Consider the following 17,719-nt stretch of genomic DNA (forward strand, 5'->3'; position numbering starts at 1 on the left):
AAGGATGTTAAAGTTGTTGAACAATAAAGTTTATATTTGAAAACATGTTGTACTTAAAGTCTGTTTAAAAGCTTGGGAATTATAGTTTAAACAGAAAACATCCTGACAAAATGATTGATGACCCCCCTGGCCCCTTCCTCCCCCTCTCCTCCCCTAGCCTCCTCCCCCCATTCCCCCACCCTAGCCCTTACCCCAACCCCCAGCCCTTATCCCCACAACCCATAAAGCCATACAGTGATACCCAATCCTAAGGCAGCATTACTTTTAAACAGAAAACAATAGATAAAATAGATAGGTTCCCAACGCTCTGTATCAGATATTATATTGAGGGTGATACTATAAGCCAGATGGGTTACTAAAACAGTTTCCCATGGCAGTCTTTTTAAACCTGCATTGGGGTGCTAAAACGGTTCTACGTTGCTGTATGTTTAAAACCACGCATGTGGAAAGTTAGATTTCCCAAGCCAGTGCTACAAAAGTTTGGGAGGGACAAATGGTCCCCGCCATTTGTTCCAGGGATCTATTTATTTATTTTATTTTGCTATGGAACCCAATTCCCTTTGTTCATTACTTTTAAATAGAAAACAATAAAATACATAGGTTCCCAACGAACTGTAACAGATATTATATTGAGGGTTATACTATACATGAGGTGGGAAGCTAAAACACTTCCCCAATGCAGGCTTTTTAAAACCTGCAATGATAACAGCTCCCCATTACATCATTTTGTTTAAAGCCAGCAATGTAGGTTTATACAATCTTAATGAGATGCCTTACATGCCAAAGCTCTGTTTAAAAGCATGGCAATTATACAGAAAACATTACATGGTAGCAGGCAGTAGACAGTCTACATGGGTGAAACACCCCCCCCAAGCCACCCAACCTCTATCCCTCCTTTACAGCCTTTGTTTTAAAAGTCAGCAATGCAGGTATATAATCAATCAGACCTATGTATCATTTAAAAACAAGCAGTCACAACCTATAAAAATATATAGATTGAGGCTGTAACATACCTGATTAATCTTGTAAAGCAGTTACCATGTTATTTTGTAAAAAACATGTGGAATTTCCAAAGCAGCCTAGAAAATGCTGCTCTACAAAGTTTGGAAGAACAAATGGTCCCAACCATTTGTTCTAGGAGAATTTTGCGGTGGACCCCATGATATAGGACAGCCAATAAAAAACTCACAACTTAAGGTAAAATAATTAAATAAATAATTTCCATACCATAAGCCAATCGCCATGCTTAGGCATGCATACAAAATGGGCTGGTTATATATATATGAGTGTACACAGTGTTCAGTTAGCCTTGTTATCCCAGAGATGTGGGGAATCTCAGCAGCCCTCCAACACGTTCTGCCCGGCCCTCAGGAATATTCCCAGGCCATGCCCATCACAGGCCCAGCTCCGAACCCTCCTCAAGTGCTTTTGTGTCCTTGAACTGTGATGACACCTGTTGCTTAAGTGGACTGGAGAGATGGGAAAGTGCAGAAACCTTTGATTTTTGCATAGCTGGAATGGAGCCGAATGTACAAAGACAAGTCACAGCCGTTGCTCCACCCACACTTGCATCTGGCCATGCCTACTTTTTGCCCCTGGCCCTGCCCCCCTCTGGCATGTAGTCCCCAGAACGTTGCCCGCAAGGGAAGGCCATCCTTGGGCTGAAAAAGCTTCCCCAGCCCAGTGTAAGTACACATGAAGGGTGGGCTATAAAACTTTTTAATATTATAAGAGCAATCAAATAAATCCCAGCTGAGTTGCACCCATAATTGTGAGGTGTGTGAAGAGATTATGATCATGAGGCCTCCCCAGCTATGGGCTGTGGACTGCCTGTGACATCACAAAACCACATGGCCGCTGAGAGGATATAAAGGTGGGCCAAGTGGAAAGCAAAAAGCATTGCCTGGTCTTCTTTCACTTAGAGGAGGCGAATTGGCGAATGCAAGGAGGTGATCATCTGGCTGCGGGATGCCATCATGGAGCGATAATGAGGGGATCGTGGCTTGAAGGTGGCTGATACTCACATCTGAAACTGGGTGATGTCTAGTGATGGACCTAGTGGATGGTGGATATTTGTGGGTTGAAGCCGGGGAACGAATGTGAATGAATCGGGGGGGGCAAGAGAGGGGCGAATGTTGCCGCTGGCATTCTTCATGGATGTCGGCTGGCCGTGCGTGTGTGTGTGAGTGGGGTTTCGGATGCGGTCGAGGGGGGTGGTGGGGGGTGGGAGTGTGTGAATGTGACAAACCGGTGGATATTCATGAATAGATGAAACCCATGAATGTTTGAATGGAAGTTAGGGATGAAGCTGCCGGGCTGACGCTAGTGGAGGTGGGTGAGGCTGTTGGATAGTAGCCATCCCCCTCATTGTCTGTGTTTTTTTCCTTCCAGGGATGTCTCTGAAGCTGGCGAGGTTTTGGAAGAGACCACCTGTGAAAGCAACAAAGAGGACTGCAAGGCTTCAAGAAGCCAGCTTTTATTTCTGAATAAAATTTTTTTTGTATTCATCTCCTGTCTTTGTTTTATTCAAAAACAGATAATAGGAGATCAAATCCCAGAGTGTTATGGTGTGCCCCTCCCTGGTATCAGTATACATAGAGCTATAAATATTTTAATAATAAATGAATAAATCGATGCTGAAGTGTCCTCACCATTGTCAGGCCAAGGGAGGTTGTGCTGTTACTGTCGGCAATGGACTGCCTGTGGTGTCACAAAAGCAGAGCTTGGAAGATTACTTTTAAAAAGTAATAAATTACAGTTACAATTACTTGACCAAAAAAGTAGTAATTACCATTACAATTACAATTGCTCTGAAAGTAACTGATTGCTTTACTTTTTCTCAAAAGTAATCACTACAGTTACATTTCAGTTACTTTTTTAAAAAAATGCCTACAAGGTGCTGGCCTTGGCTGCTGCACATCTAAGTAGCCTAAAACAATATTAAAAATAAACACACACACACAGAGGGGGTAGTAGAATTTTTTTTTTATCCAAAAGATTAACAGAATGGCATAACAGAATCTCACATGCCCCCCAAGCAACGATGATAACCCAACACCTGAAATCGATTTTTACACTTGAACTGCTGCTTTTATAATACATTCTCACGATACTGCTCACTCAGAACTCAACAAAACCACATATTAGTTGCTAATTCACTAACAGGCAAAAACCCATGCGGTTTAAGAACGTACCTATAGCCAACAGATATTTCTATCAAACTTTAAAAAGCAGGGAAATTGGGCAGCTATAGTGAATCCACCAGGAGACCTGAACTCCTCTCTGAGATATTGTACTGCCCTACAAATTGGTCAAAATGCAAACACAATTTGGGTTGGCCTCTCACAGTCCAGTCCACTTGCTGTGTAGCTTGGAAGAATTTGGTAACGTGCCTCTGAGCATATGGGCATGGGCATGCAAAATGCCTGCTCTGACCGCCCCCTTTCCTGATTGGTTCAAAACCTTGGCCTGATGGTTGCCATAGCAACAGTGGGGCCATCTGGAGGGGGAGGGTTGGAAATGGACCCCAAAGGGGTCCATTTCCAAAGGGTTGAGGGTGGGGGAGGGTGGATGGGTGGGGGGAGGTCAGGGGTCATAAATCAACACTCCTAGGTCCACAGACAGGGGTTGGGGTCGGTGATGTCATTTGGAAGGGGGGTAAGGGCTGGGGTTGGGGTCAGGGGTCAGAGGTCAGGGGGCATCATCAATCATTTTGACAGGAGGTGGTCTATCTATACTACTCACCTGCTGAACTCTAATGAAAAGCAGGCTTGGCTGAACTGCTGTACCAGACAGGCCACTACTGCGAAATAGCTATGGCATCATGCAGCTTCCTCACCTCTCCTGTTTGTCCTGCTGGGAGCCAAATGGACCAGGATTCTGACTCAGTAGGAGGTAGCCTCCTATGACAACTGTTTCCATCTCTTCAGCCATTCAAAATGTAAGTGGTGTCCCCCTCCCCTCCCTTTCTTTCTTTCTTTTTTAGAAAAAACAGCAGCAGAGAATTAAGGAAGTAATGTCCCCAGCCCTTTGGTAAACCAGCCTATGGCCTTAGATTGATCATTAGAATTGGCAGGCATCCCGCTGTTGCAATTCTTGCAAAGCATCCCAATTTTCTTGCCGCACTGAATGCCATAATGGGCAGCACAGAAGTGTGAATTATGGATGAGAGTGGAAAATTTAGAACCTTTCTTGCATTTTTATGCCCCGTCTTCCTTCTTGGTAATCAGATCTTGATTAAGTGTTGGAATTAACACCCAGGAGAATGTTTGGGTTTCCGGACTTGGCTCCTCTTGCATGATGCTCTTCTCTGTGTAGGTCAGACAGTCAATGATTCACAGGCAATAGAGTTCGGCTACCTGAGAAAAAGTTGTCTAAATGCCCATTGATCAAGTGGAAGTGGCTTCTTGCTGCCTTTGGTGACACTAACCCTCTCCACTACCACAAACACACAACTGAGGAAATGACTTGCTAACAACCCGGTCCTCTAGGATGATTCAATGGGGTGCCTCCCTATTCATTGGACTGGCATAGACCCTGGATTTATTCATCAACATGAAACTTCAGCACAGAAGACAGTCTTTGCCCTCAAGCTTACAATCCAAAAGAAATGTCACGAAAGGAAAAGGGATTAAGAGGGAAGAGAAAAAAACAAGCTCAGGCAGTAATTCTTAGTTACAAATTTTTTAGAAGTGTTTTTTCCAGCAAAATAGGGGGCAGGGGGCAAAGCACACTCCCTGCAGCTGCTCTTTCTCTGACCAATGGATGTGTCCTGGATGGTCTCCTCCTTGTCAATGACATTCTTCCTAGGATAATGTTTCTTCTTCCATGTATTAATTTTTTTCTTAACCCAACTTCATTCACATATATTACTCATCACAATTTGAATCCGGCAGCTAACTGGGCACATCCAATGATCCAATCGTGTTCCATTGATTTTTATGGGAAAGTTAGACACCTTTTTACACTGGTTGGATTGTGCCCATTGTTCACATATATTTTCTCAGTTCCAGCTTTGGTTCTCCACCCTTCCTCTGAATTTAAGAAATTAAACACTCCTGGCAGCTCTAAACCCTTTTGGATAAATTATTGGAAACCACCGTGGTTAGGGTTAGGGTTAGTGTTAGGGTTAGGGTTCCACTGACATTACACCAGTTACTGCTTTTCAAGCAGCTTGTTGGCTAACTGATAGCCCAGCTAAATTGAACTATTTAAGAGCTAAACTGCTGCTGAAATATTTACTCCAGGCATTTTTTGATTTAAAAGCTGTGGCTTGCTGGTTCTAAATACAGGGTTTTTTCCTCCGTTTCACCACAAGGGGGCGTCCACGATCCAAACATTTCTTGGTCATATTGCAATAGATCCTGCTCTTAACATAACCACTAATATTTCTACAGACAAAAAACTCTTTTTCTGTCCGAACATCAATAGATCGTCCTTTAAAAAACAACAACACAACAACAACACAGTGCCAGCTGTTAGCAGAGTTAGGTTTTTGATCAGCAGCAGAGCAGACTGAGTTGGGGGGGGCAACCTACTACAATCACTGAGGCTTCAGTGATTTATTGAAAGAAATGCATAATAGATAGGAAAGGGATTCTAGTTCTAACTGTCTAGTGATGTTGTAGGCAGGAGGACCTGGCCTGGTCTTTGCCCTCATGCTACAGGTGAGAGAGACAAAGCAAAGAGGACCCCTCCCTCCAAGAGGTGGACGAGAAGCAGGAAGGAGAGCTGGAAGGTGTGGTCAGCCTCCCTAAGAGTATCAGTTTATGGGAAGGAAGATTAGCAGACGAGCAAAGGACAGGAACAGCCTAACAACCTGGAGGACTTCTTCCTTCAGACGTGCAAACCCAAATCAAGGAGCATGGCCACAGTTCCAACATCAGCTACTGGTCTCCAAAGGTGACTGCATTTTTCTCCAGCGGAAAACAGCCAGCCAGGAGGGAGGGAGGAGGACAGGTAGAACAGGTAGAAAAACTTCCTAACTGTTAGAGCGGTACGACAATGGAAGCAATTACCTAGGGAGGTGGTGGGCTCTCCAACACTGGAGGCATTCAAGAGACAGCTGGACAGCCATCTGTCGGGGATGCTTTGAGTTGGATTCCTGCATTGAGCAGGGAGTTGGACTCGATGGCCTTATAGGCCCCTTCCAACTCTACGATTCTATGATAACAGCCTTCCCAAGCGGGTGACCTCCAGCTGTTTTGGACTACAGGTCTTATCAGCTGCAGGCAGCGCATTGGAATTGTAGTCCAAAAACATCTGGAGGGCACCAGGTTGGGGAAGGTTGATGCAGGATAGGGTTAGCCAAGGTGGTGCCCTCCAGATGTAGCTGGACTCCCTGACCATTGGCCATTCTGGCTGGGGCTGATGGGAGTTATAGTCCAAGAACATCTGCAGGGCACCATGTTGGCTATCGCTGGAGATGGCCATTCAAACTTGTAGATTACATTTGATGTAGGAGATCACTGTTCCTTACGATGAATAATCATTCATCTCTCTCCCTTTTTAAAATATATATAAAATGTTTCTGCCTATCTGGAAACACCTTTATTTTGCAGGGAAATATGTGCCTTGAATGATACCTGCTCTCCTTCCACAAGTTTGCTGATCATGGCAACTTACAAAGGGTTGTTTCATGGGTAGAAATTGACTAGAAAAGATGGACGTTTTCACGGACCTTCAAAGGCTGAGGCCATATCCACACCAGACATTTATTCCTCTTTAAAGAGTCATGACTTCCCCCAAAGAATCCTGGGAAGTGCAGCTTGCGAAGGGTGATGAGATTTGGTAGGAGACCCCTATTCCCCTCACAGAGAGCTCCAGTACCCAGAATTCTCTGGGAAAGGGGCTGACTGTTAAACCACCCTGGCCACAGGAGCTCTGTGAACAGGAGTCACCTATTAACACTCAGCACCCTTCACAAACGCCACTTCCCAGGACTCTATGAGGAAGGTCATGACTGTTTCATGTGGAGTAAATGACTGGTGTGGATGTGGCCTGACATCCTCATCTCAAGTGCAGCCCAATCCTATTCAGGTTCACTTGGAATGAAATCTCACTGTGTTCAATACTATTTACACCCAAGTACAATGCTCCCAGTGAGCAAAAGTGTGGCTTTTGTGCCTCTCCGCTCCACTGAATTGCTTTAACTAGTGTTTGCTTCTTGTGCTGCCCTTTAAGGCAAGGATGGGTGACCTGTGGACTTCCAGATGTGGCTGGACTACAACTCCCTGACCATTGGCTATGCTGGCTGGGGCTGATGGGAGTTGGAGTCCAACCATGTCTGGCGGGCCACACCAGGTCCCCATCTCTCCTTTAAAAGCTGCTTCTTAGACACACAGGCGTGTTCATCCATCACCCTTTCTTGACTTGTTCCCCGTTCCAGCTTGCACAGTTGAACCTGCGCTATGCTCCTACTGCAAAGTGTTTTACGGTAACCTGCATTGGTCAACAATGGGGGGTTCACATTGTCTTAGAGTGGCGAAACTGGGAATGGAGAGACTGAGTGAGCCTTTATGTGTTTGAATCTTTGCTAATGATTACAAAACAAAACAGAAGGGAGTAGAAAAAGGGGAAGGCCAAACAAGAGATGGATTGATTCCATAAAGGAAGCCACAGACCTGAACTTACAAGATCTGAACAGGGTGGTTCATGACAGATGCTCTGGGAGGTTGCTGATTCATTGGGTCGCCATAAGTCGTAGTCGACTTGAAGGCACATAACAACAACACCTTCCTTGCAAATAAGTCAGACAGAGACTTTAAGCTTTAAAATAAGAAACAACTACTTTATTCTGGAAGGACATACTTGATAGGGAAGAGTTCTACATCTAGCTGACTAGCTAAGTTGGAGATGCAAACACTAAGCCTGGTGTTTGCCCTCATGCTTGGAGGAGAGGGAGAGACAAAGAGAAGATGTCTGCTCTCCCTCTCAAGAGAAAGAAGAAGAAGGAAGGAGGAAAGAGATGTGGTCAACATCCTATGCATATCAGTCTAGCAGGGAGGGAGAGACAGCAGGAGATCAAAGGATAGGTATTAGCCTAGCAATCAGGAGGTCTCTTCTCTAGTTACCCTTTTTAACCCCATGCAGCCTCAACCACAAACTGGAGTTGAACCACATATTCCAACACACATATTGCAAGCAATCACGTGGTACCGTAGTCTCTTAAGGAATGCATGCAAGCGGGCTTGTAACTCAGATCTGCCACCACACATGTCAACAATAAGGTACGATCCAGTCAAACTGGGTTGAAATCGTGCTCATTTCAGTGGGGAAGTCTCTTCCTGTAGAATCAATGGGTCACCAGTCATTCTTTTGTGCTTAATTGTAAGGGTGCCCACTAGAAATGAGGACAATAGGTAACACGTGGTGCGTTTAAAAAAACCAAATATATGCAGCTACTTTTTTCAGGATAACTGATCTAAGCACATGTTCGGATATCTGTGTGTACTTTGATGGTCAAACCAATAGCTCGAAGGACTGCACTGCTGGAGACGGGGCAGACTTTGCATGCAACAAATCCCAAGTAAGGCTGGGAATGTCCCTGTTTCTGCGGCTCCTATGACTAGAAGCAAGGGGTGGGAACTGGAGGGAAGCAGATTTCGTCTAAACATTAGGAAAACCCTCTGCCTCGCGCTGCAGGAGGTCTCCTTCAGTGGAAGAGGCTGCCTTGGGAGGTGTTGGCTCTCCGTTCGAGGTATTAAGGGGCGTCAGTGAAGAATGTTGTAGTTGCAAGTGCCCCTGCAGGGGGTTGACTAGATGACTTCTTAGGACCCTTCCAACTCTGAGGAGTGGATTATTTTACTCCTCACTGTTCTGCTCCTTCACTTCTGACTTTTAATGATTCCAGGGCGGGTGATACGCCCCGTCCGCTTTAACACCCTTTCCCAGATGCACGCGCGAGTCCACGTCGGTAAGGAAGGGATTGTGAATGAATGTTGACTGCAGCCCCATTCACTTCAATGGGACCGAAGGAGACCGATTTGTTCCATTGGTATCAATGGAGCCTGCGACCCTATCACGGACAGGCAGGTTTACTCCTCAACTGCGCTTTCAAATAAGACTTTCTTCCAAGTAAGTGTGCATAGGATTGGATCTTTGTTGCCGTTCCAGGTCACAAACACACACACGTGGAAACTCGTTGCCCTGCAACTCTGTTTCCATTGCCGGTAATCCGGTTACAACACAGGATGCAAGATGTCCTCGGAGGGCCTGGATTTTTTCATCAGCGTTGATCCTTTCCAAAATTTAAACAGCAAGAAGAAATACGCCTTGAGATGCAATCTAGATAAGTCTCGAAATTAAAATACCGGCTTGCCCTGTGAGCTGGATACCAGCACAGCGGCAGGACGAGAGGCAGAACCGCCGTAGAGTGTAATTCTGCCCATTCCCCGGGACCCTCCGTGAAGGCATGCTTGTCTTATACTCAGAAAGAAAATGTCCTCCTGTTTCTGCCATTCAAAGGGAAAGGACCCAAGATTATTTTCTGCGCTGGATATTTCAGCGGCGATCTCTTTGCACGTGATTTAGATATCATTTCCGTTCAAATCAAGTGAGGGTGCAATCCTGTGTCCAGTTCCTGGGAAGAAGCTCCTTTGAGTTCAGTGGAACTTCCTTTTGAATAAACACCTATTGGATCGCGCTGTAAACATCGCTCTTTCCTTCTGTATATATACACATCCATTTCCAAGTAAATTTGTTTAGGCTTTAATTACTCTGGAGCGAAATTATTAATTAGAGATTGAAACATTTTTTAAAAGGAAATTGTAGTGACCATCTACGAAATAGGCAGGAGAATCCAAGATTGCAGGGCTGTTGCGCGCGCGCGCGCGCGCGCGTCATTTTTTAACCTCAAAACAAAACTCCCTGCATCTAGTAAACTAGCTCCTCAGGGAGAAAGGGTCTTTGTTCCCCATCCTCGCCAATGAGCTAGATTGGTACATGCAGGAAGATGTTGATGTGGGTGAAGTTATTCAGGGGAGGGGGAATGATGACACTCCACCACTACCTGCAGTGCGAAGTGGAAAAGACCAGAACAAAACCTCTTCCATAAATGTGTGGCTGGGCTCTGAGCCGGTATTTGATCAGGCAGACCACTTTATTGGATTCTGTTACCTTCTCTCTCCCTACTTTGAAATCAAAGCGGAGCCTATAGACCGTTTCGCGCGTTTGCCGGTTTCTGCGAGCTGCATCCAATCCCAGCTCTTGACGAGGACGGCTTCCAACTAAGCGCGCTTGCAAGATTGCAATTGACACCAGGCGCACGCCGGAAAATGCAATGTACGGTTTTACTTTATGACACTGATTGGGAGGAAAAAATCACTAGATTCTATCTCTCTCTGACTATCTAATCAGTCTTTATTTACTCACTGGTTTCAGCCACTGTTCAGCCTCCAAGTTTCCACCCCCCAACCCCCCCTCATTTTCATTTTCTTCTTCAATTAAAATGCAAATCAGTTGCTTTAGCATGCAAACTGCCGCCCTTCAGAAATCTGGCGGCCCAAACACCTGCTAGCAAATACTCAGCTCGTCTACTGGTGTCTTGTTAAACTTTTCCTCCTAGCTCTCTCTCTCGCTCCCTCTCAGGAAGAGGGCCGCTAAATATTAGCAAGAAATAATTGTGCAGATCCAGAAAAGGACAGAAGTGGGGGAACCTTCAGAGCAATTTTGGGGCTGGGGCTGGGGCTGGGGCGGGGGAAGGGAAATGGCTTTTCCTCGGCGTTAACAAAAGGAGGTATCCGGAGCCATTGGAATCAACGTTGTTGCCACGGAGCACCGCCAGACGCCATCCTGGGGCGGAAAATCTTGCCGTCTACCAGTCGTTTTCTTGTTCCTCCTCCGCTTTCTCCTCAGAACTTCTGAGTCCTTTGACCCTCTTGAGGAGCTTCTCAAGTTGTCACCAACCCCAACCCAAAGTCTCAGGAATGTAAAACGAAATGAAGTCAAGAAAGAACAATACGCAACCAGGATTTATTCATCATCCATCCCCACGACCAGGAATCACGAAGTGAAGGGGGGGAGGGGAGGAAGGAAAACCAGCGAAAATAATAACCGTACCTGCATGCACTTTTTCAGCAACAAAGCAGCCTGGCCTGAGGACATTGTCGCTTTGTGGAATCATCTTATTGGATACAGAGAGGCCTCACTGGCAGGGGCAGCGCACTCTGTATATGCCCATGCTCTTCGTTTCTGAGGCTCACCGTTCCTAACTATGGTTTTGGGCACTATACCTCCGGAAAGGTCTTTTCTACTGTTAGGCCCCTTTCCATCCTGTGGTCTTTATATACCCCCTGCACCGATCCATCGACGGGGGGGGGGGTCAGTATCGACCACTTTGGGGAATCCTGACACTCCGCAGTCTGGTTAGGCGGAACATCGTCGTTCAGACGTCCCTGAGTGCAGAGCCTCGCCCGCCATACGTTTTGGATCAAATTCATCCCGGATATTTTAACCTGGAGAGTGTCTTTCTGGCATGTTGGCCTGATTCTTTCTCTAAATCCCTGCCTGACTCTCCACCTCTCAGAGACGAAACGCACACACTCACACACACAAACAGGGAGGGTGAGCAAGCTATAAACTCTCCTGAATTGAAACATGAGACCCAGACAATCCGGGTTTGTTCTGGGTTTTAAGTGGGCGCCTTCGCTTTGCGATACTTCGCGCAGAGAATAAGCGGCTGCACTCATAATCAAGGGTCATTCACACACACAGAGAGAGAGAGAGAGAGAGAGAGAGGCAGCGGCCCCTCTTGGAGTCGAACGGCCCCATCTCCAGGCAGATGTGGGGGCTATAAAGGGCTCGGGACCTGGGAGGGAGGGAAGGAGAAGAAAATGCAGGAAGAAGAAAAATTATTCCACTGACCCCTCCCCTTCTAAACACCGATGCTCCTGAACGCAATAGGGCTTTCGAAGTAATAATACCAGGGTTGAAGGGGGAGAGGGGCTCTTGGGGACAGAAGGACCAGGCTGGCTCTGGGCGAGATAGCGATTTTCTGGAAGCGCGCACACGCGTGCACGCACAATCTCAGGAATGAACGAGAGTGACCTCCGTATGCCTGAATTAACGAGACAGGGGGAAGGGGGGGGAGATTTGAAATGTCCGCTTCGACACCAGACACTGCCCGCTTGTACTGAAAAACAAATCAAGGCCCGTTCACCAATGCGGGCAGGAGGATCGCAGCCCCGAGCCACCCCCGGGAATGGAGATCGCTCGCCGTTCCTTTACGGCGCGTCCCGAGCGGTTCCTGCGGTCTCTTTCGCAAAAGACATATTAGGCAGCCACCTTATTTCAAGGTTAGGTCGTGCCTCTCTGCTCCAGAACGGTTTGCTCTAAATAAGAGGAATTTTTCTGGATGCAGGGGGGGAAAAAAAACGGTTCTCCGTCTGTAGCTGCTACTTGCTCCTTTGTAAATCCAGAGGTGCCGGAGATCGAACCTGTCTGGGACTTTGTGCCTGCAAAGCACACGCTGTGCCACTGAGTTAGGCCCCCCCCTCGACCCCGTAGGTGGGCCAGCGCCAGTATTTCACGCTTCTAAGCTTGGCCACCGCACCGATCCTCTCTGCATTGTAACGAGTAGGATCGCACTCCTTCGTTGTGGCAGGGCAGAAATTCCACAGGTGTGGCTTTCCACCAGCGTGGAGATGCAGCGGTGGAGGAAAACTTCACTTGTTGAAGTTTTGTGTTGGCTGCAGCTGTCTGAAGACACAGAGCTCTGCCAACGAGGTTTTTTTTGGGGGGGAGGGACGGCAGAGTGTGGCAATCCTAGAAATGGATTTAGAATAGGGGTGTGGTGATTACAGCGATGGGTTCAGCTCTCCACTCAAACCACGAAGGGTGGGTAACCTTGGGCTAGTTGTCATCTCTCAGTCTTGCCTACCCCACAGGGTTGTTGTGCGGATAAAAATGGGTGGGTGGGTTCGAACCACGGAGGTCGCCCTGGGCTCCTTAAAGGAAAGGCGGGAGAAGAATGAAATAAATAAGCAGAAATATATCTGCCCATTTAGGAAGGTTCTCCTGACTCTCTTTTAAGGAAAGACAAGGCGGCGTAAGGAGCGCAAAGTTTTGGCAAAGATTCTGAAACATGCTTAAGTCCCGGCTTTAGCGAGTCTCCCGGACAATTTTGAGGTAGTCATCACTGTAAAGCGAATGGGTGAGGCGCGGGTTGTAAATTTAAACTGGCTACTCCCAGGCCTAGTTCCTATCCATTGGTGATGGAAACTACCGAATAACTCGAACGAACAAACAAACAAACAAACAATACAACACGACACAATCAGACCAAGCACACTGCCTGGTCAATGTCCGCCTCTAGCGTCCCTTCTACTTCGCTAATAGCCTAAATTTTTAGGAGCCTGTCTAGAATCAGTTTAGCCTGTCCTGTACAAGACCAGCCTTTATGAGTTAGCAAGGAACGTGCGTCTTTACCATGGGAATATATCTTTAAAGCGCGCACAAAACGACCCCAGAGCAGCCACAAAACCCTCCCCCGTCGCCAACCAAGGCATGTGGGAGAAGGAGAGCGTCGAATATATCCAGTTCTAAAATCGAGCGAGTCTATTGATGTGGGGCGAGGCGTATCCCGCATGAGGCTCGTCAATGCTGTTTTTTTTTTTATCGTGATGGCGTCACTTTCTCCGGGTGGCTTTTGAAAGCTTAGAAAAGCCAAACCAACGGCGACGACGAGCCACACTCATAATTATGGTTTCCACGGAATATGCAAAGGGTTTGCTAATAATACTTGCTGTCATCAAGTAAACATCCCGCACTCGCAACGGTAAAAGGCGCAATCCTCGCAAAGTTCAGCACACGTGTTCAGGGAGGACCTGCTTTGTATGCCCCTTTTTTTGTTCGTTCGTTCATCAGCTCCTTCCCACTGACCCCCAGGGGTTTTTAAAAAGCGCGCAAGGGCGGGCTGGAGAGCCTTAGGTTGATGGGACGCGCGTATTCGTCCTTATGGGCTCCTGCTGGGAGGAAGGGCGGGATGTGTCAAATAATAAATAAATACATATATTATAAGCATTTCTCCGCAGATTTTAGGTAAAAGTCGGGGAGTTGTTTTAGGGAATGGGCTGGGAGGAACTGACGGACGTGGTGGATTGTTAACTGCTTTAAAAAGCAGGTATTTTATTATTCAGTATGGACTGCGAAAAAGACAAATAATTGAATGTTAGAAGAAATTAAACCAGAACTATCACTAGAAGCTAAAATGATGAAACTGAGGTTATCATACTTTGGACACATCATGAGAAGTCATGATTCACTACAAAAGACAATAATGCTAGGAAAAACAGAAGGGAGTAGAAAAAGAGGAAGGGCAAACAAGAGATGGATTGATTCCATAAAGGAAGCCACAGGCCTGAACTTACAAGATCTGAACAGGGTGGTTCATGACAGATGCTCTTGGAGGTCACTGATTCGTAGGGTCGCCATCAGTCCTAATCGACTTGAAGGCACATAACAACACCTTTTGGCCAGATCTTCCTATTTGTGTGTGTGTGGGGGGGTTCGCATCAAGGGTGAAGGGATGGGGTGCCAAGTTAAAGAGATATGCATTCTTTAGTGAGATTCTGGCTTGATCCTAGTGAGAGAGTTGGAATCGCCAAGTTAAAGGAATAATATTCAGGGGCAGGTGGAGAGGCCACTGAAGTCAATGCTCAGCCGCTTTCTCGCTAACCTAGGTATGTCAAACGTGTTTTGTCTGGAAGTTTCTCTCTCCGTTGCAAAGCAGACATTGTTGTGTCTGCTGCGACGCTGCGGCTACCTTGACTTTCCAAACCCTCCTGGCCTTCTGATGCTGCGTCCCGGGGCCTAAACAAATCGGGGAAACGTGGAGGAAGGGGGGTGGGGAGAGAGAGAACGGGGGTGGGGTGGGGAGGGCAGGGAGAAAACTTAGAGAGTAACAAGGACACCACCAAACAAAACTAGCTTTGTGCTTGCTTCTGCACCGCCGCCGCCCCCCCCCCGCAGCCGGTCAAAGCGCAGGCCGGTTGTCTAAGGGGGGGGGCTCGAGTTAGCCCTGGACAAGCAGAGTTGGGGTGATGGAAAGTCCGACCACGCGGACAGACGCCCAAAGTTCCGTTTAAACAGAGGAGGGTTAACACAAGCCAGAGAGGGAGAACCGAGTGAAAGGGAGAGCTCTGGCAGAAGGAGGGGAGCCGGTGCAGCAGAGAGAGAGGGTGGCGCGGGGGGCCCCTCGCAGCATCTCTTTAAGTTTGTTTAAGGAGCATCACATTCATTTACACAATGCTGAGGGAGGTCCATATGGCACTTAACAAGCCTTTCACAAGCGGCCCCAGATAGCGACGGGCTGGCCTCTTGGCCGGACTCCCCCCCCCTTTCCTTTTTTAGCTGGAAGGGAAGGATCGACGAAAGTTCGTCCTCTTTCCCACTTTCATTCCTCACTCGCAGAAAACCCTCAGCTTTCATTTGACACAGGCGCGCTGCCTACCTCCTCCGGGCCCGTCCCTCCTCCCCAACCAAAGTCCCCCACGCCCACCCTTTCACTCCAGGCCTCCGCCAGCGCTGCAAAGGAGCGGGGGCCGCGCTCCGTATGCAAATAGCCGCCTTGGGTCAGCCCCTCCCCTTGGCTCAGGGAAGGAGGGAGGGAGAGAGAAGAGGCGAAGCTTTGGCTTGCCGCGATCCTCTCTCCAGATTCCCCCCCCCAATAAAAGGAGGCAGACCCTATAAGGGAGGGGGAGGGGCTCGTCTCTGCCCCTCCTTCTGCCTGCTCTTTATTGACGCCTCTCCAAAGTTCAGCTCTTGGCCCTTTTATAGCTAAAGACGAGCGGGGGAGTGATGAACGGGGTTGATTACCTTTGAGGGACTGCGTCTGAGCTGTCGGGGGAGAGCGCGCGCGAGGGATCGCAGAGAGCAAAGGAAAGAAGCCACGCAGGCAAAACCGCACCAAAATAAATAGCCCAGCCAAGGCAAGATAAGGGGATCACGCACACACACACATACATATATATATATAAAGGATGAGACGACCGAGGAGGAAAAACTAGACCCGTCCAGCCGCCGGCGATGCCCGGGGAACGACCAGAAAAGAAGAGCGAATCCGGACTTCCTCGGGTTTAGACTGCCGAACGAAGAGGAACAGGCAGGAAGGCGTACAAACCCACTAAATGTCCCGGCAGAAGGGCGCTCTTCCCTGCAGGCAGCGCCGTGAGCCCGAGGCCGGGCAGCAGGAGCGAGCAAGGAGTTCCTGGCCGGACTTGGAGACGAGAGGATGCGGAGCGCCAGAGGACCGGCTGCCAGGATCCACTGAAGTTCGCCTGCAGGAGCCGCCGAGAGGCGAAGGAGAGGCGCGCCTCCGCCCGCCCCGCTGGCCAGCTCGCCCACTGCTCTGCGGGCGCCGGGAATCCCAGCCTTCGGCCCGGCTCGGTCCTTCGCAGGCGCTTCTGGATCGGCTTCCTTGCAAGTGAAGGTGTCTTCTTTTTCCTCCTCCCCTGGGAAGGGGATATTTTTGGTGGTGGCGGCGGCGCATGTTCCCTGCCTGTGGGCCGGCAAAAGACTAGAGGGCCGTTATTCGCCACCCCCGCTTTTTCTCACCTGAAAGCTCAATCCAGCCCCGTTTTGCCCCTGGGGAAGCAGCGAAAGGAGGAACGGGAAAAGAAAACTGAAGGACTTTTTCAGCATCCCTTAACTCCCACCTCCCCAAGTAAACTACTTTTGCAGTTTCCCTCCCTCCCCATTGGCAAGGTATTGGATTCTCTCTCTCTCTCTCTGACCCCGCCACCTATCAGGGGAGCCGCTTAAAAAAAGGCAAACCAATCTTGTAATCCGCTCTCCCCCCCACCCCAGTCCAAAAGAGGCTTCCACCCATTAGATGCCACCGCCCCTGGGATCATCCCCTCCAATTCTTGCGGAGCACATATCGCTGTGTCCTGAGATTTTGTTGGGTCCCAGTTTTGTTTTGTTTTTAAATCATTTTAGGCTGGTTTTTAGTTGCGTTCTCCAGACGAGCGACCTCAAACCCTGCCCTCCCCCAGTGCCTGTACAACTGGGCACCCCGAATCTCCCATCTTCCAGTGACCCCAAAGAGACCCCACTTTGCATTCCGTAAGGCTTGAGTCCCTGCCTCGCTTCCACTTCTGCACTTTGTCCTGGACTCCCCCAGTCAACTCACCCGTCCCCTCGAAACCCCCGCCCCCCGAGCTGGAGACTTCTCTGTGCATCTCTCAAGCGAAGAATCTCTGGGCTTTCCCCTTCCCTCAACCCTTCTAGGTCGGGAGCCCCATTTTCAAAGCCCCCCTCTACACCCCTAATGGCAGGAGGCCTCATCCTGCTTTCCCAGAGATAGGACTGACGCCCTCCCTTGATAAAGGGGGACACCCCTTTAGTTAACCCCCCAGCTTTCAGCCTCTTTGGAAAACCCTGAGAGCAAGCCATCCTTCCAAGGGCCTTTAACCCTTCTGGGACTCTCTCTGTTAATAAAAAGTGGGCGCCACTCTTTGACCCCTGAACCCCAAATCGGGACACTGCAAACCCCGAGGAGGGAACACTTGCTGCTGCAAGCCCTGAGCGCCCCCTCCCTGTCCCCCAACGGCAAGGGGCCGCTGTCTGCTTCTCCCTGAAAGCCGGCATCAGGGCCTCGTGCCTTTCCCCCCTGCTGTTTGAGGGGGCCTGGTCCGCTTTTTGCTTCCCCCCCTCTGGTGCCGCTTCCCTCGGGAGAAGCCCCCCTTTTCCCATTCTTTCTGCAACAGTCCCCACACCAGAA

The sequence above is a fragment of the Rhineura floridana genome, chromosome 9, assembly GCF_030035675.1.
Source record: "Rhineura floridana isolate rRhiFlo1 chromosome 9, rRhiFlo1.hap2, whole genome shotgun sequence".
Taxonomy (NCBI): Eukaryota; Metazoa; Chordata; class Lepidosauria; order Squamata; family Rhineuridae; genus Rhineura; species Rhineura floridana.